Here is a 26,920-nt window from a genome sequence, read left to right as displayed (position 1 = left end):
TGTCTGAACCTTGGTTTCCTGGCACAAGAGAAACAACATAGTATACCACGGGTCATGGTACTGATATCACCAGTTTTAGCGCACGAGACATCTAAACTTGAAATTTGATTTCTTAATTGTGAAAGGAGGCACTCTATCACCCATGAAATGAATTTTTTCCAAAAGTATTCTTTTTTAAACCTTCATTTTATTTATTTGTTTTTATGTGATGCTGAGGCTCAAACCCAGTGCCTCACACGTGCTAGGCAAGTGCTCTACCACTGAGTCACAACCCCATCCCCATTCATCCAATGAATTTTTAGGCCTCAAGTGACTTTCAGGGAAGGGGTAACAGTCTTTGCAATTCAACTTGTGATCCATAAACTGTTGGTTGCACTATCTTCTGGGAGCTTGTTAGAAGTACATAATGTTAACCTCACTCTGGGCCTCCTAGATCAAAATCTGTATTTTTTTTGTATCTATTTTAAAATTTTGTTCTAATTAGTTATACATGACAGTAGAATGCATTCTGACACATTAGACATAAATGGAGTATCACTTCTCATTCTTCTGGTTGTACATGGTATAGAGTTACACCGGTGTAATCATATATGCAATTAGGGTAATATGTTCGATTCATTCTACTATTCTTCCTATCCCTACACCCATTCCCCTCCCTAAACTCCCCTCTGTCTAATCCAAAGTACCTCTATTCTTTCCTAGCCACCCCCCCACCGCCCCCATTGTGAATTAGCATCCGCATATCGGAGAAAACATTCGACTTTTGGTTCTTTGTAGTTGGCTTATTTCACTTAGCATGATATTCTCCAGTACCATCCATTTACCAGCAAATGCCATAATTTCATTCTTCTTTAAGGTTGAGTAATATTCCACTGTGTATATGTGCCACATTTTCTTTATCCATTCATTTCTTTATCCATTCATCTGTCAAAGGGCACCTAGTTTGGTTCCATAGTTTAGCTATCGTGAGTTGAGCTGCTGTAAACATTGATGTGGCCACATCACTAAGTATGCTGATTTTAAGTCCTTTGGGTATAGGCCAAGGAGTGGGATAGCTGGGTTAAATGGTGGTTCCATTCCAAGGTTTCTGAGGAATCTCCACACTGCTTTCCAGAGTGGTTGCACCAATTTGCAACTCCACCAGCATTGTGAGTGTACCTTTTCCCCCACATCCTCACCAACACAAAATCTGTATTTTAACACTATCCATACTGAGGTCTGGAAAGCATCACTTTACAGTACAGTAGTCCCCTTAGTCCAGCCGGTTTCATTTCCCATGGTTTCTGCTACCTTCAATCAACTGTGGCCTGAAAATATTAAGTGGAAATATCCAGAAATAAACAATTCATGTTTTAAGTTGCAGCTGTCTGAGTTGCATATTGAAATCTTACGTTGTTTGACTCCTTCCTGTCCAGGATTGAAAGAATTTTGTTTGTACAGCACACCCACCTTGTATGTACTACTGGAGCTCCCATTCGTCATTTAGTAGCCAACTGGTTATCAGATTGACTGGCAGTACTGCGGTGCTTATGGTCAAGTTACCCTTATTTTACTTAACAGTGGCCCCAAAGTCAAGAGTAGTGACCCTGGCAATTTGGATATGCCAAAGAGAAGTAGTAAAGTGCTTCTTTTAAGTGAAAGGATGAAAGTTCTCAACTTAAGGAAAAAAAATAATCATATTCCCAGGTTGCTAAGATCTGTGGTAAGGACGAGGGTTGGGTATGTGACTCAGCTTGCCTAGCATGCAGGAGGCCCTGGGTTCAATCCCAGCACCAACAAATAAACAAACAAACAAACAAACAAAAAAGACTTATGGTCAGGGTGAATCTTCTACCTGTGAAATTGTGAAGAAGGAAAAGGAATGTGTTTTGCTGTTGAACCTCAACCTGCAGAACTTATAGCCCTGTGTGTGATAAGTGGAGTAAGTTAAGATGGGAAAGGCATTAAGTGTGTGTGTGTAGGTATAGGAAAAACACAGTAGAGAGAGGGTTCAGTACTCTCTGTAGAGGGTTTCGCGTACCCAGTGGATATGGGACACAGCCCACTCGGATGGGGGCACTTCTGTATGCACCTTGCATTACACCCTCTCCTTCCCTTAGCAGGAGCCATGGGGATTAGCAATCTGCCTTTCCTCTTTCCACACTTGTCCTATTCTTCCTCCTGGGACCTCAGCAAAGAGAGAAAATGGCCAAATGCAAACCAGTGAGTCCTGAGATGCTGCTGGACAACACAAAGAACCCAGAACTGGGTGTTAGAAGCTCTGGGCAGGAGCCCCATTCCCTTTGGCTTGAGCCCTTGACCTTGATTTGCATGAGGGAATTTTTGCCCTAATGGTATCCTAGGGGCCATCTGTCACCAGGTAAGGATAACTTGGCAGGTTGACCCCGGCAAGGGGCAAGATGTGAACTGCCTGATTTGGCTGCCAGCCACACTTGGGCGAAGTTGCTACTCAGATATGACACTCAGCTCCACCCCATATACAGCTGGATGTGTCAGCGGATCCCAAGTGTGGGGGGAGGGAGTGCGGCTATAGCAGAGTCCACGCGGAGATGGGACAGTTCAGAGTCAGAGGTGAGCTCCAAAGCACTCACCGGTTTCTGCGGAGCAGGAAGTGGGGGACAGGAGAAAGTGGAGGAAGTCAGACTGGGAGACGGGGCAGCTGGCCAGCTTCTCGTCCCCACGCCAAGGAGCAGAGTGCTGGATAATTGCAGAAACAGGCCAGCCCTGGTTTTGACATCAGAGAAACGGCAATGGAAGGTTTTGCCAGATGGTCCAAGGCAAATGAGCCTGGCTGAGGAACAGGAACTGGAGTTGGAAGGTAAAGGCATGGAATGTTGATAGACAGGAGATAATTTGGGGGTTTGGATGTCCCTCAGGGCTCCTGTACCACAGGCAGTCGCCTTTGGGCACAGGAGGCCTTGGCCAGTCACGGGGACAGCCCTGGAAACTCCCAACATAGGAGGGAGTTGGTTTCTGTATCAACTCAGAGTAGGATGCCACCGAATGAGTAGGGGTACCATCACCACGTCCTAGACTGGACGGGGAGGTCCTCCTCCCTCTACGCAGCAGCTTCCTCGGTGCCTGTTGGAAGATCACAGGCTCCAGAAACTTCTTTATACTGGGCAGGCAAGGTTCAGAAGGCCAGACGGAGGGGTTAAGAGCATGGACTTGGAGGAAACAGACTGGGTTGTAAGAGCCCAGCATGTTCCTCTATTTGATGTGACCATGGACAAATCACTCAACTTCTCTGAACCTCAGTCTTGTTATCTGTCAAATGGAAAGAACAATACCTGCAGTGGTAAAGCCTGAACAAGATGACACACATAAAACGCTTAGTGAAATGTTCACCCCTGCTTGAGTTTGCTTATTAAGGGGGAGCTGTGATGGTCTGGGCACACACAGTCCGCCCTGCCTGTGGCAAACTCTGGCAGGATGCAGGCAGCCCCCAGTAACACCGGAAGTAGTAGGGTCACAAATGGGACTTGATCTGGAGCACCTGGGAAACAGTGCAACAAATGGAAGGTACTGGGCTGGCGACCTGGCCTTGAGCTTTGGTCCTGCCCCTTGCAGCGTGATCTCAGGTGGTTCTCTTGGCTTCTCTGGGGCTACCTGCTTTGCCTGTGAGGAGTTCAGAACTGTCCCTCCTCCGAGATCATGCATCTTGGTTGCTTAGCACGGTCCTGGATACAGGAGGCACCCCAGATATACCAGCTCCCTTCCCCTCGGCCCTCAGGGCCTGTGTTCTCACAGCCAAGCACCCTACCCTGCCCTAGTTCCAGGGGCGTGGAGGACCGTGTGCTCAAAGTGCTCTGAAAGCACAAGATGCTCACTGTTCTTGCTATTCCATGGCGCACGGCTGGGTCCGCCCTGCCCCCAGCAAAGGGGGAGAGGCCTTGGGAGCCTGGGAGCCGCCTGCAGGAGTCCAGCTGACTCACCTCCTCACAGAACCCTGTCCAGGGATCATACCCAGGTGTTTTGCTCCTCACTAACCTGCAGTCTGCCTCTATCTGCAGCACCCCAGAGGTCAGGACCGGGTGTGCGCATGCCCACCACACAGGACTGAGTCTGAAGCCTCTGCTACTACTCCCACCCAAACCAAGTCGTACAGGACGTGGCCCTAGGAGCCCAGGTCAGGAGGGCATCAGGGCATGCATATTGACATCTTTTTTTTTTTTTTTTTTTTTAGTATTTTTTTAGTTGTAGATGGACGCAATACGTTATTTCATTTATTTATTTTTATGTGGTGCTAAGGATCGAGACCAGTTGCCTCACGCCGGCCAGGTAAATGCTCCACCACTGAGCCACAACCCCAGCCCATGGGTCAGGCTTCTTGCAAACCATGGATTATGTACACCTTTGCACTGACGTGCACTCCCGTGTTCCTAAGCACACGCATTCCTCCCCAAAGGGCTCCTTTTCCCCAATTTGAGGCCTTGCTCCAAAGCTCTTACCTCTATGGGGCTGTCTCACACCTGTGGTCTGTGACACCGGCTGGAAGGTTCGGCTTTGAGCATAAACCTGGGTCATTTGGAGGCTTTGTCTGCTTGTCAGGAAGCTGACAGGAAGCCTGTGAATTCCTCTCCACCCCCGCCTCGCCCACAGAGAGGGTGGCTCACGCAGTTCACAGCTAAACTTAGCTTGGCAAGGGGCCAGGTCACAGGCAGGAGGGGATGGGGGCGATGGCAGCCTCTGGGTGCCTGGGTAGCGGCTGCAGGTGGTGGCCAGGACCAGGGCTTTACCAGACCTTTACTTGGAGGCTGACCCTGGATGAGAAATCCCAGACTCCTTACGAGGGTCCCTTCATCCTGCATCTCAGAGCCCTATAGCACCCCTACCACAGCCTCATCCAAAAGAAAAAACAACTAAGAGTTCTCTAATATCCAGAGCTTCCCCCTCAAGGCCTCCCTAGATGTGCTGGGCACTGAACCCAGGGACCAGTGAAACCTAAGAGGGGGCAGACCTCAGCTTCACAGATGGCTTAACCAAAGCCCAAGGAACCAAGCAGTTTTCTAGCCACATGGCTGAAATTCAAGCCCCCTCTGTCCACCTCTGCCTGCAAAGCCCAGGTTTTCCATCCTGTGCTCCAGTGACAGTGCCCCCACTGAGCCTGGGACCATGCTGGCTGCTTCAGAGATGGCCTGAGTCCTGGCAGTAAAAACCACATGTGGAGTCGGCCATGAAGTTCTGTCACAAGACAGTGGGCACCGGACATGGAAGGCAAATGATCCACAGCTACGAAAATGGAGAGGCGGGCGTTTTATTCTCGTTCCCCAGAGTCCTCTCCTTGCCCAGAGACCTCCGCTGTTCCCATCTTCTGGGGGGATGCTGATGTGTAACCTCCACCTCTCCTTCCAGACAGAATCCTCCAAGCCTGTGTCTAGCCCCACACCTGCTCATCGCATCCCTCTGCCCCACCCAGGGCTGGCCAGCCACGTGCTGGGCCATGGAGTGCCCAGGTCCCATTTCTCAGTGGCCCAGAACTCCCTCTGGGATGGTGGTTCCCAATGGCCTGCAGTAACAGCAGCCCCTGGCAACTTGAACGGACATTTTCTGGGGCAAACCCAGGCTTGCTGGTGAGACACTGCAGGGGCGGGGCCAGCATGCGTGTGTTTAATGAGCTCTCCAGGTGGAGTCTGAGGGCCACTGGAGCAGCAGTCCTACCCAAGCCAGGTTCCAAGTCAGGCGTCCTCTGGGAGGGAGGGGGAAGGGTGGGGCTCCTGAAGTGTCAGCAGCTGGGTCCTGGAGCTTGCCAAGGGCTTGCCCCTCTCCAGGCCTGTCAGAGGCAATTAGCTCTGCTAATTACAACAGCAAACACGGCCACAGCCCTGGCGTCACCTTCAGAGCCAAAAGGAGCAGCTGATGGTTTTCTTTGTGAAACAGAATGAAGGAGGCAGCAGAAGAGGGCTTTTCAGTCAGGCCTGGTCGGGTAACTTGGGTCTTTCCCACTGTCTAGGTTCTGGGCCTCCAAGGGAAGGGGAATCTAGGAGGCTCACGCTGTTGAAAGTTTGGGCCGAACCCCTATTGCCAACCTGGCCTTGTCCTGGAGTGTCTCAGCTAATGAGATACACAGTTTTTTTGGGGGAAATAAAGCCACAGATTTAAGATCTGTGCTAGTCTAAACCCTATTTACAGATGAGGAAACTGAGGCCTAAAGAAGAGACATACTTGACCCCGAGGGTGGGACAGAAAATGGTTGAGGCAGGCTGGCCATCCTCCATGGACCCTCCCAGGGATCCTGGGCAGGAATTTCTGCATAGAAGGGAAGTTCAAGGTGAGGACGTTTTCCTTCAGAATCATTTACAAAGAAGCATCACCTCCTGTCGGGCATAGTGCTAAGCACTCTGCTGTGTTTGTCATTTAACTTTCACAATAGGTATAGAGACTGATGGTCAGGGAGCTTCCTGGGTGGCCTGTAAGATTGCCTAGTGTGCAGTACACGCCTGTGCGTGAGCCGTACCTTGGCAGAGTCTGCCTCCCCCACTGCTCTGCCTCCACCCCCTTCAGCTGGCCAATGGGAACTGAGTGAGCTCTGCCCCCTCTCACCGCCAGGGGGCGCCACTTGGGCAATGTCAGTGATGACCATCAAAATCATCCAGGTGGGTTGTCCCCAGGCTTCCAGGACTGGGCTAAAGGACAGGCTGACTGCAGAAGCTGTGTTCGGTCTGGGACTTGGTTTTGGAGCCCACGGCCCGGTAGTCTAAGCCCTGGTGAGGCTCTCCAGGCTCTCCGTCCCTCCTCCATGCTTCTCTCTAGCAGAGCCCAGGCCCCATGGCATCAGACCAGCTTCCCCATGAAGTCCAGTGCAGGGGTCACGCTCCTCCAGGAGCTGGGCCTGCTGGTGGGCCAAGCTCACCCTTTCCAGAACTGCCGCAGGTCAGGCCACCTTCCTGCTCTTCACTCTGTCAGCTCACCTGCCAGGTCCTGACTTCCTATAGGATCACAAAACTGAATGTCCTGTGGCTCCCAGGGCTCCGAGCACGGGCTGGACATAACGCAGGCTCCCACCACAGCAGGGAGACCTGACTTACCGCGCATCTGCGGGGAGATGGTGGGGCAGATATGGCTGTGCAAGCAACATGTCTCTACCAACAACTTCCTTGTTGCCCAACTTAGGACAGCCAGGACCTTCACCGACGGCTCAGCCACAGCAGCGCCGAAGGCAGAGCTGCTCACCATGATGGAGGATGGAGGGAGGGAGAAAGGCCTGGGAGCTGGCCCATGCCCCAGCAAGGGCCACAGAGCAAGAGCTGCCCCCGCGGCATCCCGGGCAGGGACCTCCTGTCACCTGCACCCTGCATGGGACAAGGGAAGAGCATCTGTAGGGGCTGGTAGGAGAGGAAGGGGAGGGCAAAGAAAGGAAGTGAGGAAAGAGGAAGGGAGGGGACCAGCACAAACTAGTTGAGAAAGTAGGCAGGAGGGGGACGGGCTGGGCTGCCAGCTGCAGCTCTTCCCAGCACCTGTGCCCTTATGCCCAGTCATCCATCCTGGGATGGGGTCGTGAAATTGAGAGTCATGGGGGCCAAGCCCACTGGGAAAATGAGCCAGGCTGCTGTGGGTAACACTGGTCACCTGGAGGACTCCCGTTTCACCTACAGGGAGAGCCACCACATCACACCTTGTGCACCCAAAGTGGCAAGATCTTTTTTCTTTTTTCCTCCAAGAGAAGCCAGTAAACCTGGATTTTATCAAAATCCTCCAATTTTAAAGTGTTGGCTACTATGTCAAAAATTCTTTAAAAATCCCATGAGCCCAATAAGATATGTCAGTGCACTACCCAGGGCCCGTCTGCAGCCCTCCTGTGCCACTGCCAGCTCGCCCCTCCTGCCCAGTGACTCCAGCCCTCAGGAAGCCACCTCCATGTTACTCCAGGCCTGGGCTCTCCTCCTACCCGTCGGCAATCAGAACTCCCTAAAATACCCCAGCTCAACCTTCTCCTCCAAACCCAGCCTGGCCTCCACTCAGCCCCAGCAGCCACACTGGGAATAATCACCAGCATTCGAGGGCCGATTCTATGCCAGGCCAGTGTGAGGGGCGTTCGGCAAATGCCAGAGCGGGTTTCCTCTCTCAACCGCAGCCTCTCCTTCAGACAGAATCCTCCAAGCCTGTGTCTAGCCCCACACCTGCTCATCGCATCCCTCTGCCCCACCCAGGGCTGGCCAGCCACGTGCTGGGCCATGGAGTGCCCAGGTCCCATTTCTCAGTGGCCCAGAACTCCCTCTGGGATGGTGGTTCCCAATGGCCTGCAGTAACAGCAGCCCCTGGCAACTTGAACGGACATTTTCTCCGGGGGTGGGGAGGAGGTGACTGTAGTCTAAGGGTTACTCACTAAGGAGTGCTTGGCATTCCAGGGTCAGGTCTGTGTTCCTGAGGACCAGAGAGCCAGCCCCTCACTCCCCAAGTCAGGGGAGACCCCAGACTGAGTAGGACTGTGGGCTCGGAGGACCCAGAGGTCAAGACTGGACCCTGATGAGGGTGAGAGCGCGAGCAGAGAGGAGACCCTCACTCAGGTGGAATACTGAGGAGGTGAAGGGAAAACGCTGGGTGGGGAGGGGGCCTCTGCAGTCCACAGGTGGCACTGGCTGGACTCAGGAAGTACCTGGTCACACGGCCACAAGCAAGCATTCTTGGAAGAGGAAGGGGCTTCAAAAAAGTCACCAGGATGCCCACTCCTATAAGGGTGGCCTGGCAGCCAAGGCACAGGAAGGACAGCAGCCTGGCCTCCGCTGGCCGACCCTGGGTGGGAGAGCCACATCCTTCCTCTTCTCCTGCCTTTAGCTGATGCATGTCTCCTGGCGAGCAGAGGACAGAGGAGAAGGGAAGCCATCCATCTCCCAGGAAGGACGGGAGTCCCCCATCCAGACGCCTACTGACTCCCAGCAGCGGAGGCCCTGACCACAGGCCAGTACAGAAGCTGGTGTCTGGGGGTAGACAGACCAAGGATGGTGTCCACGGCTGGGCCATGGGGAGGGGAGAGGGGAGGGAGGATGACGAGGAGTAAAATGTCAAGGGACAAGGGAAGGACTCCCTGATGCCTGTGCCCTGGCCCATGTCCCCTTCCCTTCCACCCAGTCAGTGTGAGGGTTCAATAGCAGCCACCAAAAAGATGTGTCACAGTGCTAATACACCCACACCCTAAGGACATGACTTCATTTGGAAAAGAGTGTCTTTGCAGATATATTTAGATTAAGGGTTCTGCAATGAGCTCCTCCTGGGTTACCCAGGTGGGCCCTAAATCCAATGACCAGTGTCCTCATGAAGAGACAGAAAGGACAAGACAGCGAGAAGGCAATGGGACGCAAGGCAGAGGTGGAGGATGGGACGCTGTCACAGCGGGGAAGGAGCCCTGAGAGCTTTTGGAGGGAGTGTGGCTGTGTGGACACCTACATTTCAGACTTCTGTCTCCAGGACTGCGGCAGAGTACGTGTCTGTTGTTTTAGACACCCTGGTTTGTGGCAGTTTGTTCTGGTGGCCCTAGGAGACCGACACAGCCTTAATGCACAATGCGCCCCCTTCTCTTCCATCCAGAATCCCACCGGCTTTGCCTGCTTAGCTTCTAGTCTCCCAGCCTCCTCTGCTCAGGTCTTTACTCTGCAGCAAAGCCTGGGAATTCCATGTGAGACAGGGCGCTCACAAGCTGGCCAGCAGAGACTGTGGGAACCAGCTCTTTTGAGCTTTCCCCTGTACCCACCCCACCCACCCACAGCTTCCCAACCCCGAAGTTTCCCCTGTCCCACTTCCTGGAGTCCTGCTTCTATGTGACACAGGTCAGTGCTTCATGTCTGAGGTTCAGGGACTGGACTGCCCCGACCAGTCTCAGGGACCCCCTTGGTCCCTCCCTGCCTGGCTCAGACACTTTGGATCATCTAGTCCCCTGAACCCTCCTGCATGTCTCCACCATTCTTGCAAATCCGTGTCTCATGTCTCTGGACCCTAACCCTGCCCAACTGTTCTCATAACAAGACATCCCCAAAACCACTTCCAAGAAGCCTTCCTGGCCCCTCTCCATCCCCCAATTCCTAAGCCAAATCCTTCTTTCTGGAAAGGAATGGAAGAACAGGGGAGGGAGGACCTACTTATGAAGCAAGCAGGCAAACATCTGGTGCCTAGAGGCATCTTCACAGAGGTGACCAGAGGGTAGCAGGCACCAACAAAAGCTGGTCCCCAAGGCCTCCCTCCCTAGTTACTGCGTTTATCTTTGAGGCAGTCCTGAGGCAGGGCACCATCAGTCCCTGTCACAGGCAGCAGGAGCCCAGTCCAGCAATCTGCTCAAGGTCACCAACTGACCATGCTCCAGGCCATGTCTGCCTGGTCTGCCCATCTTGTTCACCCATCACCTTCCTGGGCTGGAAGCTCCTTCAGGACAAGGGCAGGGTCTTTATCTTTATAGTCTTCGAAGCCCCTGGCCGTGCCACAGACACTCCGTCCTGGGGACCAGCCATACTGGATGTAGACACCACCTTCACAAGAAGGTGTCCACAAACACTGACCATTAATTGGCCAGAAGGATGAACATCCTACAGTGAGAGGCACCGAAGGGCCTCCCTAGACCCCTGCAACCCTACCTGCCATTTCTGTGTCTGTGACCACAGGTACTTGGTGCAGAGTGCTGTGTTCAGTACCTCCCAGCCGGATATGGCTTGGCTGAGTGACCGTTCCTCAGGGAAGAAGTTCTTGGCTCCTGTGGCCTCACCTCACCCACAGGGTGCTGTGTAGGGGGAGCATTAATACCCAACTGGGGCAGAAATGCCAGGGCTCCCAGCCCTTTCCTCCCTCCGCAGGTTCCACACATGTCATGCTTCCAAGTGCAGCACCCAAGGCTCCATCCGGGTCACACAGGTTGGGAGGGCAGGCAGGTAGGCTCCATGGGTGGGATGCAGGCCCACTTAATGGAGAGAGGCTTGGGCAGAACCAGGGAGAAAGCAAAGGCAAACGAAGCCCTCCCTGGGCTGTCCCCCGCCCCCACTCCCCTCTCACAGATGAGCTGGGGATGGAGGGAATTAGAGGAACTGCCGGCACCCAGCTGCCGCTTTCCTTTTGATCCCTGGATGGGAACAAAACAGCTCAGAACAGCCTGGCTGGAATTCTCTACCTGCTTCTAGGGCATGGGGGAGGACGTCCCTCCAGGTGGTTTCCACAGCCACAGAAAGGCCAGTTCCCACACCCCGGCCACCCCACCTACCCTCTTACCCACGTCCTGGTCACAGCAAAATCCCAGCTTGTTCTTCCACCCCGGCCCTTTGGCTTAGTCCCTGAGGCTTAGGCAGTACCTGACATAAGCCTGGCCCCAGCTGGGCTAGGGAGGAGAGGAGGTGAGGAGGAGACGCTCCCAGGGCAACACACACACACACACACACACACACACACACACAGTTCTGTGCCTGCAAAGATCTAAAGCCCCTTTCATCTTAATAAAGGGGAAGAACAAGAGGCACAAAGGCAAGAGGGAGGCCAAGCAGTCATAAAAACACTAAGAGCTGTGGTTGGCTTCTTTGCCCAGGCCCTGCTGCAGGGACCTGGTCTGAACAATAGAGCCAGCTGCCTGCCTGCCCTCCCACACCTGTTAGTCACAGCAAACCAGTCCTCCTCCTCCCCAGAGAGCAGACCTTGAGGCCTGGAACAGTTAGCAAGATTGCTCCCAGCATTATCTATGACTACATAGTCACGCTCCTTGTGAATTACACAAAACAAAACAGCAACCACAACCACCACAACAACCTACAACCACATCATTTCCAGCCGGATGTGGTTCCAGTACAGGGATGAACTGGAAGCAGTGATGCAGGAGCTCGGCCGTGAACGTGGAATGTGTCTAAATAATACCAATGAATGCACGACCCCATGGCTGGTCCTCAAGCAACCAGAGTCAAGCTCACAAGTTCACCGGGACAGACTCCTGGACCCAAGGCCACCAGAAAGAAACAGCCCAAGACTCTTCCGCGCAGAGGAGCTTAACTGTTTGTAGAGGCTTAGAGAAGAGGAGTTGAGGAGGTGACTCTCCAATCAGATGATCTGGCTTCGAGTCCTGGTTCTGCCACTTACTATGACAACTTTGACCCAGTCCACGGCTTTGTGCACATCAGTGAGGTGGTGTACAGACATGCAGTGCTTTGCAAGTGACATGCTCTCGTTGACCCTGGCAGTAGTGTCAAAGTCAGGTGTCCCTTTGATTTGTTGAATAATTCTATTTCAATTTAAGGACTCCTCTGGGAAGAAGGGAGATGACCAACATCCCTGCAGCTCCTCTAGAAAGTTGGGGACAATGACTAATGACAATGACTACTAAGTTGTCTCCTCTACCTCAGCCTTTGAAAGGTCCCAGGGCTGCCAGAGACGGGGAGGAGGAAGTCTGGTGACCTAAGAAGCTCAGGAGCAGTCTCCCTCCCTCCCTCTAAAGGTTCAGCAGCATCACTGACAGTCTCTCCTAGTACTAAGTTCTGAGTACCCAGCATTCGGAGGAGGGAGCTGCTCCAGGATCACTTGCTGAATGAACAAATGAATGAATGAATAAACGAATGAATGAATGGATGAATGGAGCCACAGCTCCCAGGGGCAGTCGGAAAAGCAAAACACCAATAGTACTAAGTGCCCTAGGAAACGCAAGCAAAACCCTTTGCAGACGTAGCCTTGGGGACCGCCTGTGTTTTCCAGGGAAACGTCCCAGGAATGAACCCTATCATAGGCTTATCTGACCCCCAGCTGTCTTGCCCTTTGACACCCAAAGGGCAAGAGTTTCTTGCTCAAGAGTCAGATAGAAATTCAAGATAAATGCTGTACGGGGTCTGATACAATTGTGGTAAAGCAGAATGACCAGCAAGTCTTTCTTTCTGGAGAAAACTGGACAAGCCTCATGGCCTGAAACCTTTGCATCTAATTCCTAATATCTGAGGTTTAATCATTGTGCAACATGCTTTACGTGTGTCATCCTCAGCTTACACCTCAAAGGCAGGTACTTATCTCCATGTACAGATCAGGAAGCTGAGGCATGGAATAGTGTGCTCAAGAGCACACAGCTAGGATTTATTTGAAGCAGGCCTGTCTGTCAAGCCTATGGGCTTCCCATGATGCTGCACTGCTCAGTGGCCTGGCATCTTGGAACATTAGGTACACACCTGTGGACTCTCCTTCCTACGCCGTTTAGACAATTTAGATGAAATGTGGGAATAAAGATTGCACTTGCAAACTCCTCCCATCAAGATAACTGAGTGTGACCAGGCTGTAAGAAAGAACTCTCCAGTCAAAAGGAAGGTGGCGCCTTCTTTGCAGGCTAGGAAAAGGGAATGAGGTCTCTTCTGACACTGGGGGGCTCTTCCGTTTTGGGCAAGTCCCTAGGAACTAGAATGGACATTTGGGAGCAGTATACCGGGCGGGGCCCAGGCATCCTCCGCTCTCCTCCCCTCAAGCGTCCAGTAACTCCCTCCAGAACAAAGGCGCCTTTCAGGAACTTGAGGCGGGTCCCCTGACTGCTGCTAAGGCTATTGAAACAGGCTCCTGTGAGAACAGCGTGTTAAGAGCACCCTTGATGCACCACTAGGCAGGGCGAGGCTGCACGCAGGTTGGAGGTGCTTCTGCACCCCAGTCAGGGAAACCAACTGAGGACACGATGGCCAACAGGTGCAGCCATCTGAAAACTGAGCCTTCTGCCCTGGTGGCCACCTGCAAATGAGTTCTTCCATAATCCTGGGCTTTGCATTTCCCCCAGGGATGCTATGTGAGGATCTCAAGGTATGCTGAATTCTATCTGGTATTGGTTGTTACTGTTCCTGACAGAAGCGGGGAAACTGAGCTCTGTCTGCTAATACCCCAGAGCTAGTGACAGCAAGAGGGGACCTGAGGCTCTGGCCTGGAGCTGATGATCTGCCTGATGTCTTCCTAGCTTTGACACTCAAATCTCATGGAATTCTTTACCCCTCCTTCATAGTCACTGGGTCATGGTGTGCAGGCAGAGGCCTGAGGTGTCAGGAAGAGTGCCAGGCTCTGGAAGCACAGATCTAGGTTTGGATTTTGTTCCGCTGTTTTCAGTTTCAGGACTTTGGGCATATCAGCTGGTCTCTCTGAGCCTGTTCTTTCACCTGTAAAACTGGGACAATACCTACCCAGAAGGGATGTCGTGGTAAGAGAAACAAACATGTGTAAAGTCCCAAGGAGGGGGCTTTGCTCTGTAAATGAAACCAATCCTTTTTATAAAGGTCATTCTGCTTTTAGGAATAAAAGGTCATGACCACTGATTTGGGGACCACTGATTTGTCAATGGGAGCATTATCTGCTAAAAAAAATCTCTACTAAAAGTATACGTTAATTTTCACTTACAACCCTGAAAAACAACCTAAGAGTAATTTGTACAATTACTTCAGCCACTCAGGCTGGAGTGATGCCCAAGTGCGCACAGCAAAAAAATTGAATCGGACACCATCAAGTCGAAAGACAAGGCAATTCCTGTTCTGAAACCTTGCAGAGAGTTTTTTCCACCACTTTGGGGGATTCTCCCTTCCCTGCATCTCCATCCCTTGTGTTGGCTTGTGGTGCTTGCTTAGGAAGTCTTCCTGAGGGAAAGCAGTGGGTATTACCTTAGAAGTTGTGGCTGAACCTCCCAGTCACAAAACTAAGAGTATCAGAATTGCCAAATGAGCTTACCTTGTGAACAGTGCTATCTTCAGTGAGCCCTTTTGGTGGGACACTGTACAGAGCCATAGTTGCCCTCTTTAACTCCACTCTCCAAATACCAAGTGTATCTCCAACACCTCAACTCTCTGCACGAGTTAGTGGAGATAAAGGGACTTCACAGGTTTAGTTTAACCTGTGTAGAATTTCATGAGGAACAGAGCTAGGTGACAGGTACCCTGTGAGACTCTTTCTATTTCCATCTGGTGCTACCTACCTTTTGGGGTAGTGAAGTGCTGTCTGTGCTTTTGGTCATGAAGCACCATGAGGCCACTGAGTCCCTAAACACAGTGCCATGCCTATTATCACAGGTGCACAATATTGGCTCAATGAGCAGCCCCCACAGTAAGGACATGGGCGTCCTCGAATCTCCTTTTCTTTGGGCAGTGAGGGCGAGGAAGTGGGAAAGCCCCGTTTCCAATGGTTGGCGCATCCCTGCTCTGGCCTGCACTCCCCTTCCCCCCAACTCACAGATTTTTGCAGCAGAAACCCCTGAGGGAACTAAAGAGACCACAGCCCTCAGCACTGTGCTCCTTACCAGTGGATGAACCCAAGGCCTAAGGACCCACCCCCAACTGGCTCATGGCCCAGACCTCAAACTGCAGCCCCATACCCCAAAGCCCACAGCCCACCCTCTCCCAGGCCTCTGAGAAACACACCTGTGGGGAGGTCACACCTTCTACGTCCCTTTGTTTCAACATGTGTTTTATAGTTGACGTTGGTCTGCCTCTTCCTGTCTGCCTTAAGGTGGAGAGGTGTTGTCTGGGCAACAGTGATGCTACCTGCCAGGTGCTTCCATTCCGCTGATGTCACTGGAGTGGGCCATGTGGATGGAGGGGGGATGTACTCTCTACAGGAAAACATCAGGGATCCCAAGCTGTACAGAAGGACCCTAAAAGCCTTTTGGGTACTCCCAAATGACCCCCTTCCTCTCCAGCAGACCTCCTCTCCCTCTCCTCCGCACTGGATGTCTGTAACAGGCCCTGCTTTAAATGGGACTCCCTCTTCCAGTCTACTGAAAAGTCAAGGTGAGCAGCTTTGTCCTCAGCTCTGAAGAAGTCAACTGAGTGGGACACTGAGATCTCCTTCTGCACCTCTGGGACAGTCCAAGCCCTGTGGCCTTGCCCTCCATTCAGATCTCAGAAAATGAAGCAATACCCTGATGAGGATGCCCAGCCCAGCAGAGAATGCAGATCCTGGATGACCACCAAGCGCTGAAGAGCTCAGACAGCAGCCTGGGTGGGGTGCCGAGCTTAGCTATGCACCAGCCAGCTCATCCCCATTTTACTGATGGTCAAAATAAGGCTTGGAATAGTCAAGGCACTTGCCCAGCTACTAACAACACCCCAATTTCTAAGCAGTGGGGCCAGAACTCAACCCAAGTCTTCCCATCCCAAAGCCCACATGGTCACACATCCTGGGGCAGCTGGAGAAAGGACTCACAAAAGATGAGGAGGCCCAGACAGAGACCAGGGAGAGCTCTTTAAATTCCAGGAGGCCAGCTGGGCAGGACAGGTGATTTGAGGCAGCCAGAGCAGACACTGCAGAGGACTGCTTCATTCCCAGGCTCAAGAAGGGGTGGCGATAAGCTGGTCCTGGCCCTTCTACTCCCAGGGGCCTCAGTGCTAATTAGGGACCATGTTTCTTAGCTCTGTGCTTGGCTTCTTGACCCACCCAGGTCACCTGACTACCCTCTTGATTTGCATACAGCATTTATTCCTGTAGCCTGGTTCTACAGCCCTGAGATTGTACAGTAGTTATTTAACAAATGCAGATGTAAATCTACACAGCTGGGAACGAATGCTTGCAAAGCACTAAACAAATAAGTAAATAAAATGAAAAGCGCTACATTATACAAGAGTAAAGGGAGAGCACCTACCAGGTAAACACTGCCTTCGAGGCACTAACCAAGGAGCCAAGCTCAGCCAGGGGGATCTGAGCGTGACCTGATAGGTAGTTCTCCATTGGCAAGATGGCCACAGAGGTGGACAGAGTCCTGCACCACTGGATATCAATACCTCCCCCCAACTTCCTGCCTGGTTGTGACTCCAGCTTTGCTAAGCAAGTTTTTCCCAGTGGCTTCCCCAGGATGCAGACAAGATGACATTCAATCTGTGTTGTGTTCACAAAGTCTCCTTGCAAATTAATAAACTAGTATTCTGACTCGTACACCCTCTTTGGGGAGCTTTCTCAGGGTGATTCAGTAGCCTAAGTCCAAATCATGCTGAAAATCATATAAACAGGATTTCTAAGAGCCAGCCATTGGGACAGGTGACTGCTGGGCTCCAGCCAGCCTTTTCAGGACACTGCTCAACTTCCCCAGTGGCCGAAGCCTCTGATGGTGAAAGTGCCCACCGACAGCACGCTGTAAATGCTCAGTTCCAGCTCACTAAGTGCTGAGATGAACAGTGTGGAAACCAAATGCCATCTATTTGGAGTGCAAAACAGAGTTCGGGAAGGGTTTTCCCGATGATCCTGGGAAGGGTGTTTGCAGATGAACAGGACTTGAATAAGGAAAGAAGAGGACACAGGCAGGGATGAGGGGTTTTGAAGGTCAGGACAACATGTTCGGTCACCCTCACCTGCTTCCACCCCAGGGAGATGCCATCTAGGTCAAGGTCCTGCAGGCAGCTTCACCTTTTCCCTCTGCACCACACCCAGATGACACTTACCACCCTTGTGCCAGGCCCCAAACTGGATCTGCCACCTCACCCCACCCAGTAATGAAGATGGAAAGTCATCTGATGCTTTGGCTAGGCCACCCCATCGGCCTGACAGCCGGGCTTGCCTCTTTCTTTCTATCATCAGGAGTTTTCCATCCTTCCACTGCCCCAGGGTGAGAGCAAGTATATCCTCTGTAGACAAAGAGAAAGGCAACTGCTCTTTCCTCTTTCCCACAAGGGAGCCCACCCAACTGGCTATAAGTTTAATCTGCTTCTGTGAATGCTCAGCGACGACGGCACCTCAGCTTCTAGGTTCCCGAGCACTTGACTTCCCTCAGTTTCCTCATCTGTAAAATGGGGAAAAGAGGACCTTGCAGGATAATTGTGAGGATTCAATGAGTGAATACAGGCAGGAAAAAAAAAAAAGTTCTGGAAATGTTTAATCCTCAAAAATTGGTCATCAGGGCTGCTGTGAATGTTTGTATAGATGGTGCGCTGCCCAAGGACATCCGACCAGGATAGGGAGGATGAGTCCTATCTCCATGGCTATAAGGTCCCTATTTCTAAATGGCACCCATTGCCATCCTCTTGCTGAGAGAAGCAACTTATTCTAATTTACACAGGGGACTGGGAAAGCTAGCCGCGGTCCTAGAGGTTATCATCAGCCTCATGGCTCTGCCCTCTCCCCAGCCACACTGGATGAGGGAAGTCCAACATGGACGGATGGTCTCCGCCATAATTAAAGTCCTGCTCCTTTGGAGCACCAGCACCTTCCTTGTACACTTTATCCATTCAAGCCCCGCAGGTTGCTGCACTGCCTCATTCTCAACTCCAGATGTGGAACCAGAGTCCTGGACTCCAAGGCACCTGTCGCTGATGGCCAGAGCACTGCCCACAGAGCACCGGTTGTGGAAAGTTCCTTCTCGTGTCTTCGTTTCTCCTAACCAGGGACTTTCTGAGGCCACGAGTCAACCATTTTCTTTACTCAGGTTTCAATGCTTGGGACACCTGAAGGTTGCAGCCACGTCCCCAGGTGCTTCTAATCCTGGAGTACACAACACTGGTTCTATCTTCTCCCTCACAAGATGTAATTTGCCCATTGCCCCTGTCCTTCCCCTCCGGACAAGTTCTGCTTGGCAGTGGTATCCCTTCAAGAGAGCAGGCTTGACTCTACCCCTGTGCAGTCCTATGCATGGGGCGCTTACCTCTGTCTCTCCCTGAGACTGTGCACCCTTTTTAGCAAACAGGGATCCCCCAACCATCTTTCCCTTTATTAACCTCAGAAAGACCAAAATAGGGAAAAATACAAAACCAGGTTCCTCTCAGAAAATACCTTCTCAGTGGGCAATTTTCTCCCCAGCAGTTCCTACTCCTTCTTGCCCTCTGATAAAATTTACATCCACAGCCTTTTTGTTTCTCTTCTGGGAGCTGCAAGAGCAGAGAGGTAACAACTTCTGGGATGATAACATTAGGTTAAAAGTTCAGATCCTTGCCCCCTGGAAGCCAGAGCTTGAAATTGTTGCATGTTTAAAAATTACCCAGCACTTGAACAAAAGCTTCTCCATCCACCCAGGGAGAGCAGAGAGTGGGTAAAATAAGATAAAATAAAAACCACCTCAGGGTTACCCACAAGAGGAAAATCTGAGGGCTGAATGGCCTGGAGCAGCAGCAACACACAAGGAATTAGCAAACAATGAAAGCCACTTAGGCTTAGACAGTACTCCACACAGCCATTAAGTTATTAACCAGGAGGTGAATGACAGCAAGCCTACCAGTGTCTGCCGCCCCATTTTTCCTGCTAATCTGGACCTGTAACTGCATCCATCAGCCTCGGCCTCTAGCCGGCAGCCTCTCCGAGGTAGAACTGGTTTGTAAAAGGGAAGAGCCCTGGTCAAATCCGAAAAAGGAACAAGAAAACAAAAAGCGACCCCGAAATTGATTTAGATGCTACCAGTACCTGGTCTAGTTTGGAAAGGGTGGGATGGGGGGCTTCTCAAGGCAGGCAGAAGGACAAAAGGCACAATGAGGTTCTGGCCTGGTTCAATTATTTTCCCTTCTTGTTCGGCGGCATTTTTTTTTTTTTAAGAGAAGAGCATTTCGGATAGGGAGTCCCTTCACCTGGCATCCAGAATGGCAGAGACAGGAACACGTTTGAGGATAGGGTTAGGGATCAGGAGGCAGAGGTTATTTGCAGCGCCAAGAGAAAGTTCTCCCAGCACGGGGTCTACTCCACCAAAAGTCTTGAAAGAGGAAGTGGCGGGGGCTTCATCCGGCCCGAAGCCACCTCATTGCGCAAATTCTATAACCGAGAAGAACAATCTTCACTCCTACTCCTTTCTTGCTGGAGGGGAGGGACGGCTGCGGAGCAGGGCGACCTGGCTTTTCTTTTTGCTGTAGCACTGGGCTGACCCAGTCGAAAGGAACGGACGGTCCGGACTAGGCACCTACACGTGGTCCCGCGTGGGGCTCCGAGGCTGGCGCGCCGGGAAGAGTTGCTGCGGGAAGCGCGCAGGGGCTCGGCGGTGGGGTCGGGAGCGGAGAGCCCGCGCGCGCACCTCGGGCGCCGCGGGAACAGGAGGTGTGACCGCAGGGGGCAGCGCAGCCGCCAGCGCGCGCGCCTTACGGGGTCCCCAGAGCCGGCCCCGACTTGGGGTGGGCGCGGGCGAGTCCGGACGCTCCCCGCTCGCCCCGGCTCTGGACTCGGGCGCCGCTCCGCGGAGTCCTGGGTCCCCATCCCTCCCTTCTTACAACGCGCGAGGCGAGTGGGAAGCAGCAGAGCCTGGTGCTGCTGGTCCCGGACTTACGTTTGGCCTTGGTGGCGCGGCCCCGGCGGCAGGCCCGCGACAGCCCGGGCTTTGAGCGCGGGTCGGAGGGGGGCGCCGCGGGGTGCAGGCGGCTGCCGGAGCGCGCGGCCGGGCAGCTAGGGGAACCCGGGCGGCGGGATCGCGGCGGCTCCCGCCTCCTAGCCTCCACCGGCGGGGCTCTACAAGGCTGTGGAGTTACTCATTTCCTGGATGTCACGGAAACTTTTCCCTCCTTATAAGAACAAAACACCCGCCTCCACTCGCCACCGCGGAAGCTCCTTAAGGAGGACCGCGCGGACTGGCGGGGCCCGGCCCAGGGTCCGCCGCGGAGATCTGCCCAGTGACCCCCGCAGGAACGCCAGACGACACAGCAGAACTGGAGAGCGACCTGGCGAGACAGGATGTGACCACTGGAGTAAAGTGGGGAGCGCGAACAGGAGGGCGGGGAGGACGCCCTTAAAAGTCGGTTTAGGCCGCAGACTGGAAGAGGTTGTCACTGCAAGTCTAGGAGTATTTCTGTGGCGCGTTTTACGAGTGGTGGAATTCCAGGGGCCACTATTTTGTCCCTTTAAGGAAAATATAAATCGAGACACCTTCTGCCTTCTTCTCTTTTGCATCTTGAGTGGATTAAAATAACCAAATTTTATGATGAATGAATACATAGTTGCCCATCTCCGAAGTAAGCCGACACAAAGGAGGACAATGACCAAATGCTGCTGTAGGGGGCACTTTCCTCCCCGCGGCCTGGTTAAGCCTGTGAGGTCAGATGCAGTATTACTAACCCCATTTTAGAGAACAGAGAACTTAGGCCAGGAGGGAGGACAGCAGCACCCTGCTCCTGCTTAACAGATTATGAAATTCGTCACCTCCTCTTTGTTACCTGCCCAGATTCCACAGCCAGTAGCCGGTTTGAATGAGTGCTTCACTAAGTTGCTTCGGGAGTGCCTAATGGCAGTGAGGTTAAAGTGGGGAAATCAAAACACTGACCAGAGATTATCACCATTGCTACTAGTCCTGGGTTGCTTTCCTCCTCAGCCCAGCCAAGTAACTTTTAACACTTGCTTGGAATAAGGTTAGATGGAGTTTGAAAGATAAACAGGCAATGAGAAAGATTTCTAAAAATAGACCCCCTGGCCCTTGGCCCAGGGTACTTTCATGTTGGAGCTTCTGCTCCTGCAGCCCTTTCCTGACAACAGGGATCTGTGGCAGAGTTTTGGGGGCCAGTGAAGGGAGAATCATTTGCGAAAGAGCTTTGTGTTTCCAAAATGTCTACAAGTTGAATGGATGGGGCACTGGCCCACCCTCCCCCAAACAGGGTTGGGGACATTTCCTGGGAGAGCGGGGACACTGACCCTATAACCCTTTGGCTAAGAGTTAAGGGTTTTGCTGGAAAGTCAAGGTAGTATTTAAATGTTTGAATGTCCTCTGGGATTGTCTTCTTGTCTACAAATTTTGTTTTGGTTATTTCTAACTAGCTGTGTATATTTGCATAAGAAATATTTTTCATGTTTTTCTTTAAACCCAATGATTTCATCCTTTGTGGCCTGATGGTCTGTCACGGGCTCCTGTCTGCTCACAGAACTTGGTTCACTATCCTATCCTTCCACATAAGCTGCTTATGAATTGGCCTCTTCTTATCTCCCCAGCCTCTTATCTCTCTCCATGTTACACACCAAACTCCTTGCACTTCTTGGAACTTGTGCTTCACAGAATGTGCTAGGCTGTTTGCTTGGCCTTTTTCCCCTGAGGCTGTTCGCATGCGCTCTATCTTCTGCCAGCAACCTCCACCCGCCTCTTTCTCCAACCGGTCAGTCCAATGCGCACACTCATCCTTTGCATCCTTTGTGCCTCATTGTGTGTTGTCTTCACATCTGGGGCAGGCCATCCCTCCTCCAGGAAGTCTTCTTTGAAACTCCTGCTGTGTTGGACCTCCCTCCTGTGTAGTTCCTGTTTCACACTGTGCCTGCTGCTGAAAAGGTTATTAAAAGATAGGAAAAGCTTCCAGAAAGGAAAAAAAGTTAGGGAATACCTGCTTCAAACACAGTACTGCTGCAGAGAAAGTACCAACAATTGAAAGAAAGAAAGACAAAAAAAGGGATCTCTAGATGTGAGGGAACTCAAAAGCATGAAAGGAATATAAGCCCAAATGGTATTAGTACCCACTAGGTGATTGGGGATTAGGGTCCATTCAAACCTTAAGTTAGAAAGATAGGGATCTAGACTTGAGCCTCCTGCCCAAAGCAGGGACTCTGGGAAGGCTGACTTTCAGTTGCAGTGGAATGGGAAAAATCCTCCCTCTTGGCCCAGGTTCAGCAAGGAAGCTTGTGGTTTAGCTGGGTGCTCTGACTTAATTAAGGAATGTCTGCTATAGAAATCAGAACCCCTGGTGGGCCTGCACCATGGGTAGGTATGACGTACCAGTTTATATTACTCATGTGGCGAGGGAATCTGGAAATTAAGGAAGAAGAGGAAAGCTGCTTCCAAAGTGGAGGATCCTCTTGGCCTGTTGGAGGGAAATGTAAAACTTGGTTGTTTACTTATTTATTTTTTTCAGAATAAATAACTCCCATTGAAGACAAGCTTATCAGGGGAACTTATAAACCAAACTAGGGGAAAAAAATCACTTGAGGGAGTGAGTATGTATATGGAGTGATGTACAGGAGAATTAACCCCTTAAGTTCTTGAGATAATAGAGCAATTTGAAAAAAGAGTTTAAAATAGTCATAGTCAAGATGCAGAGATAAAATGATAGAACACAGGACTATGAAACAAAAAACAGGTATATTTGAAAAAACAGAAATATCGTATGTAGAAATTAAAAAATTTAGTCATTTAACATTAAAAAAACTGTAGTGGTTGAGATTCTTATAGTAATAATGTCAGTCTAAATATGTTTAAAAACTGATTAAAAGGAAAGGAAGAAAAGTAATGATTTTGTGAGTTCTGCGTCAGATCTGAAATAATTTCTGAAATATTAACAATCACAGTAGCACATGAAAAAATATGACACCATGAATAAATCACAAGGGAAAAATTGAAAGAGTATCACCATCGATGCTGAAAATCATAGATACAATTCAATATCTAAACAGACACTTTTGTAACATGATATGAACAAAGGGTGAAGTTCAGTCCCCAAATCTATGTCATACTGTCTGCAGAATATTAGAAACCTTCATGTTAAAGTCAGTGCAAAATAAGAATACCTTCTTTCACCTCTACTTAAAGAAAGACTTTATTAATTAGGAATATTTTTGGCTGCAAGTAACAGAATACACAATGTAATTTTATAGGTGTCTAAGTTTATAGGCTTAAACACAGAAAGGCTTATTTTTCTGAAATACAAAGCATATGTACAGGTGGCTATTTCCATTTAATACCATAATTGTTTCATGGCTGGTCAAACATTACATGCATTTACTGTTTTTGTAGATATTGCAAAATTGCCTTCCAAAGAGTTTTCTCCAATTTAATGACTTGTTAATAAAGTGTAAGATTGCCTGTTTCCTTTCTCCACAACCTTGCCTATCTTGGATATTTACTGACTAATTAATTTGCTTCTTTTTGGGGTTAAAAAAAAAAAAAGATGTCTTGATTTGCATTTCTTTTTTTTTTTATTTGCATTTCTTTAAGTATGAGTGAGGCAGAACAGCACATTATTATTGGTCATGTTTATGTCTTTGTGAACAACCGGTTACAACTTTGTCTACTTGAGTCGGGCTGTGTATATGTGTGTGTGTGTATTTGTGTGCAAGAAAATGGAATTTTTTTCACAAGCATAGGGTCAGCATTACATGAGGTTTTAAATTTCATCGTGAAGGTGGCCAACACTCGCCCAAATGCAGGGCAGCTCAGACATTTCACAGTCAGGAACACTGGAGAAAAATCAAGTACTTGGGGATTTCCTGTTCACCACCAGCTGTGGTTATCCCAGAATACGGAATAAAATGCATGATGATGGGAGGGACAGGAAGCCATGGCTAGTCATCAGGAGTCTGATGGAGGGGGGAAAAGGGCACTTGTCCTTGCTTTGGTCAATCTCTCACCACCCTGAATTCAACTTTGCCTGGAATTTGAAGAGATAACAGTGTTGGTTTACAGGATGTTTCTCTGGAACAGGCTGCTTTGCTGAGACCTCAAAGGTGTCAGTTGAACGAGATGGATGATTTATGTTTGGCTATTTCTTTCCTCAAGGTTGGCAATGCCACTCCCTTAGGAATGTTGAAGACGCCGGGCCTTTGTGATTATTTACTGAAAAAATTGAAGCCAGAGAAGTTATGTCATATACTTGAGGTTACATTGTTGGTTAGTGGCAGAATAATAATTGCTACTTAGACTATGTGCTAAGAATTACTCTAAGCATTTTGCACATTTAACTCCTGTAACAACCATACATAGTAAGCGTCATTAGATTCCCATTTAATAGATGAAGAAACCGAGGCCCAGAGAAGCTAAATAACTTGTCCAAGGTCACACAGCTAATAAGTGGGAGAGCTAGGATTTTTAAAAATTTTTTTATTTTGATGGTACTGGGGATTGAACTCAGGGGCACTTTCTGACTGAGCTACTTCCTCAGGCCTTTGTATTTTGAGGCAGAGTCTTGTGAAGTTACAGAGCCTGGCCTCAAACTTGCGATCCTCCTGCCTCAGTCTCTCAAGTAGCTGGAATTACAAGCATGCATCATTGTGCCCAGCTCCAAGAGCCGAGATTTGAACCAGGCATATGGGCTCCAGAATCTTGCCCTTGATACTACTATACTATGTCCTTTTCCTTCACATGTAAGTGCATCATAATTGAAAGACATGTTCCTTAAAAGCAATCCTTATGTTCACTACATATGACACCATCTATTATGTTCCTTTATTTTTTAATTTTTTTGCAGTATTAGATATTGAACCTGGGATCTCATACATGCTGGGCAAGAGCGCTTTCATCTTTTATCCTTTTTTTTCTGTTTTGAAAGAGATGCAGGTCACAACTTTTTAATAAATCAAGATTCACATGTAAGGGGAAAAATTCTCTTTAAACTACTCTTCTAGCTTACATCTCTGTTATGATGACTGTTTTATGCATGTTAATTTTCCATCTACACACAATGCTTGGAGTGGAAGGAACTGACAGATAATTTCTGTCAAGCTTATTTCTGGTCATTAGACATTCATTGCTCTCTGTGTAGATAATGTCTAAAGATAGCACACAGAGCGTTAAAACAAATCACCATGCTATAACTTTAGAAAGACCTTCATTCCCTTGTTTATTCACCCAACAAATATTTTAGCACCTACTCTATGCTAGGTATTATGATAAATCAGGAAGTGGCAAACTATTGCTGGTAGACCCAAGCTGAGGGCCACCTGTTTTTGTAAATAAAGTTTCATTGACTCATTCATTTACATGTTGTCTATGGCTGTTTTTGCTCTATGGGAGCAGAACTGAGTAGCCATACTAAATGAACATGGCCATTCAATCATTAACTTTTCTATTCATTCACCTTTTTTTTTTTGGTACCAGGGATTGAACCCAGAGGGTCTAACCCACTGAGCCACATCCCAGCCCTTTTTAATAAGTTATTTAGAGGCAGGGTCTTGCTGAGTTGCTTAGGGCCTCACTAAGTTCCTGAGACTTTGAACTCATGATCCTCCTCCCTCAGCCTCCTGAGCAGCTGGGATTACAGGCTGTGCACCACCAAGACTGGCTCATTCACCAACTTTTATTGAGGATCTACTGTGAGTGCATCCCTGTGGGCAAGAAAAAAGAAATAGTTCTTCAGTGCTTTCCTAGAATGGGCAGAGAAGAGATAAATGCATTTCACTGTAATCCTTAATACTTCTATTTGGGGTCCTGGTGTGTATTTGAACATGATTTTGTTTAACTACCTTGAGACTCTTAAATATTTATGCTCCAATTGCTTTCAATTTCTCTGTTACTAATCACTCCCAAGAATAATTGCTGTGTGCCCGAGCATATAAACCAATTGTGTTCCCATCTGTCATTCATCGAACTTTGTGTTTTGAGTGACTCCTTTGTATGAATCCACATCATAGATACTTACCAAAATAACCCTGGTCCCCACAGTCTGGGGGAGGGGAAGGACATAAGTAGACACACAACTACAATACTGTGGGTGGGTAGAACGATGCTCCGGTTTCCTAGCAGCATGGAAGAAGGGTGTCTGACTAGGAAGACTTCTTGGAGGAGGTCACACAGAACTGACTTTTTTTTTCTTCTTCCTTTTTTCTTTTCTTTCTTTCTTTCTCTCATTCTTTCTTTCTTTCTTTTTTTTTTTTTTTTTTTTTTTTAACTGGGGATTAAAACTCAGGGTTGCTTTACCACTGAGCTACATATCCAGCCTTCTTATTTTCTGTTTTGAGACAAGACCCTGCTAAATTGCTTAGGGCCTCGCTAAGTTTCTGAGGAGGGCTTCAAACTTGTGATCCTTCGGTCTCTGCCTCCTAAATTGCTGGGATTACAGGAATGTGCCACGGTGTTCTGCCTGAACTGATTCTTGAAGGAGCTAACTGGACAACACAAGAGACATAGGGATGAATACATGTAAAGTCCAGGGGTGTTTAAAATACAGCTTTTTTTTTTTTTTTTTTTTTTTTTTTTTTAGGGGATAGTAGAAATGAGAGCATTGACTCCTCATCAAAAATATTTGTGCTTTGATGTTTAAAACTGTTTAGTTATTCACTTATTTAGCTGTGGTGGGAATAGATTGTGATAGCCAGTCCATCTTTCTAACCAATCTGGTCAGCCGGTTGGTTTGTGCAAGTTCTCACCAGTCCTAGGAGGACA

At 49.7% G+C, this 26,920-nt stretch overlaps 1 protein-coding gene across 3 annotated transcripts in view; it reads right to left on the bottom strand.

Moving 5' to 3' along the window:
- ITPRIP (inositol 1,4,5-trisphosphate receptor interacting protein) overlaps nucleotides 1-21,118 on the bottom strand; it is a 28,002-nt gene extending 6,884 nt beyond the window's left edge. The window contains exon 1 of one of the 3 annotated variants that reach the window (XM_079137809.1): nucleotides 20,126-21,118. The gene's annotated coding sequence lies outside the window, so the exon portion shown is untranslated. The other 2 variants (XM_079137808.1, XM_079137810.1) reach the window with 2 other exon arrangements.
- Nucleotides 21,119-26,920: the final 5,802 nt, after the last annotated feature.

Source organism: Sciurus vulgaris, assembly GCF_902686455.1.
Source record: "Sciurus vulgaris genome assembly, chromosome: 4".
Lineage (NCBI taxonomy): Eukaryota > Metazoa > Chordata > Mammalia > Rodentia > Sciuridae > Sciurus > Sciurus vulgaris.
The sequence above is the reverse complement of the archived record's forward strand: the minus strand, read 5'-3'. Positions and strand labels throughout refer to the sequence as shown.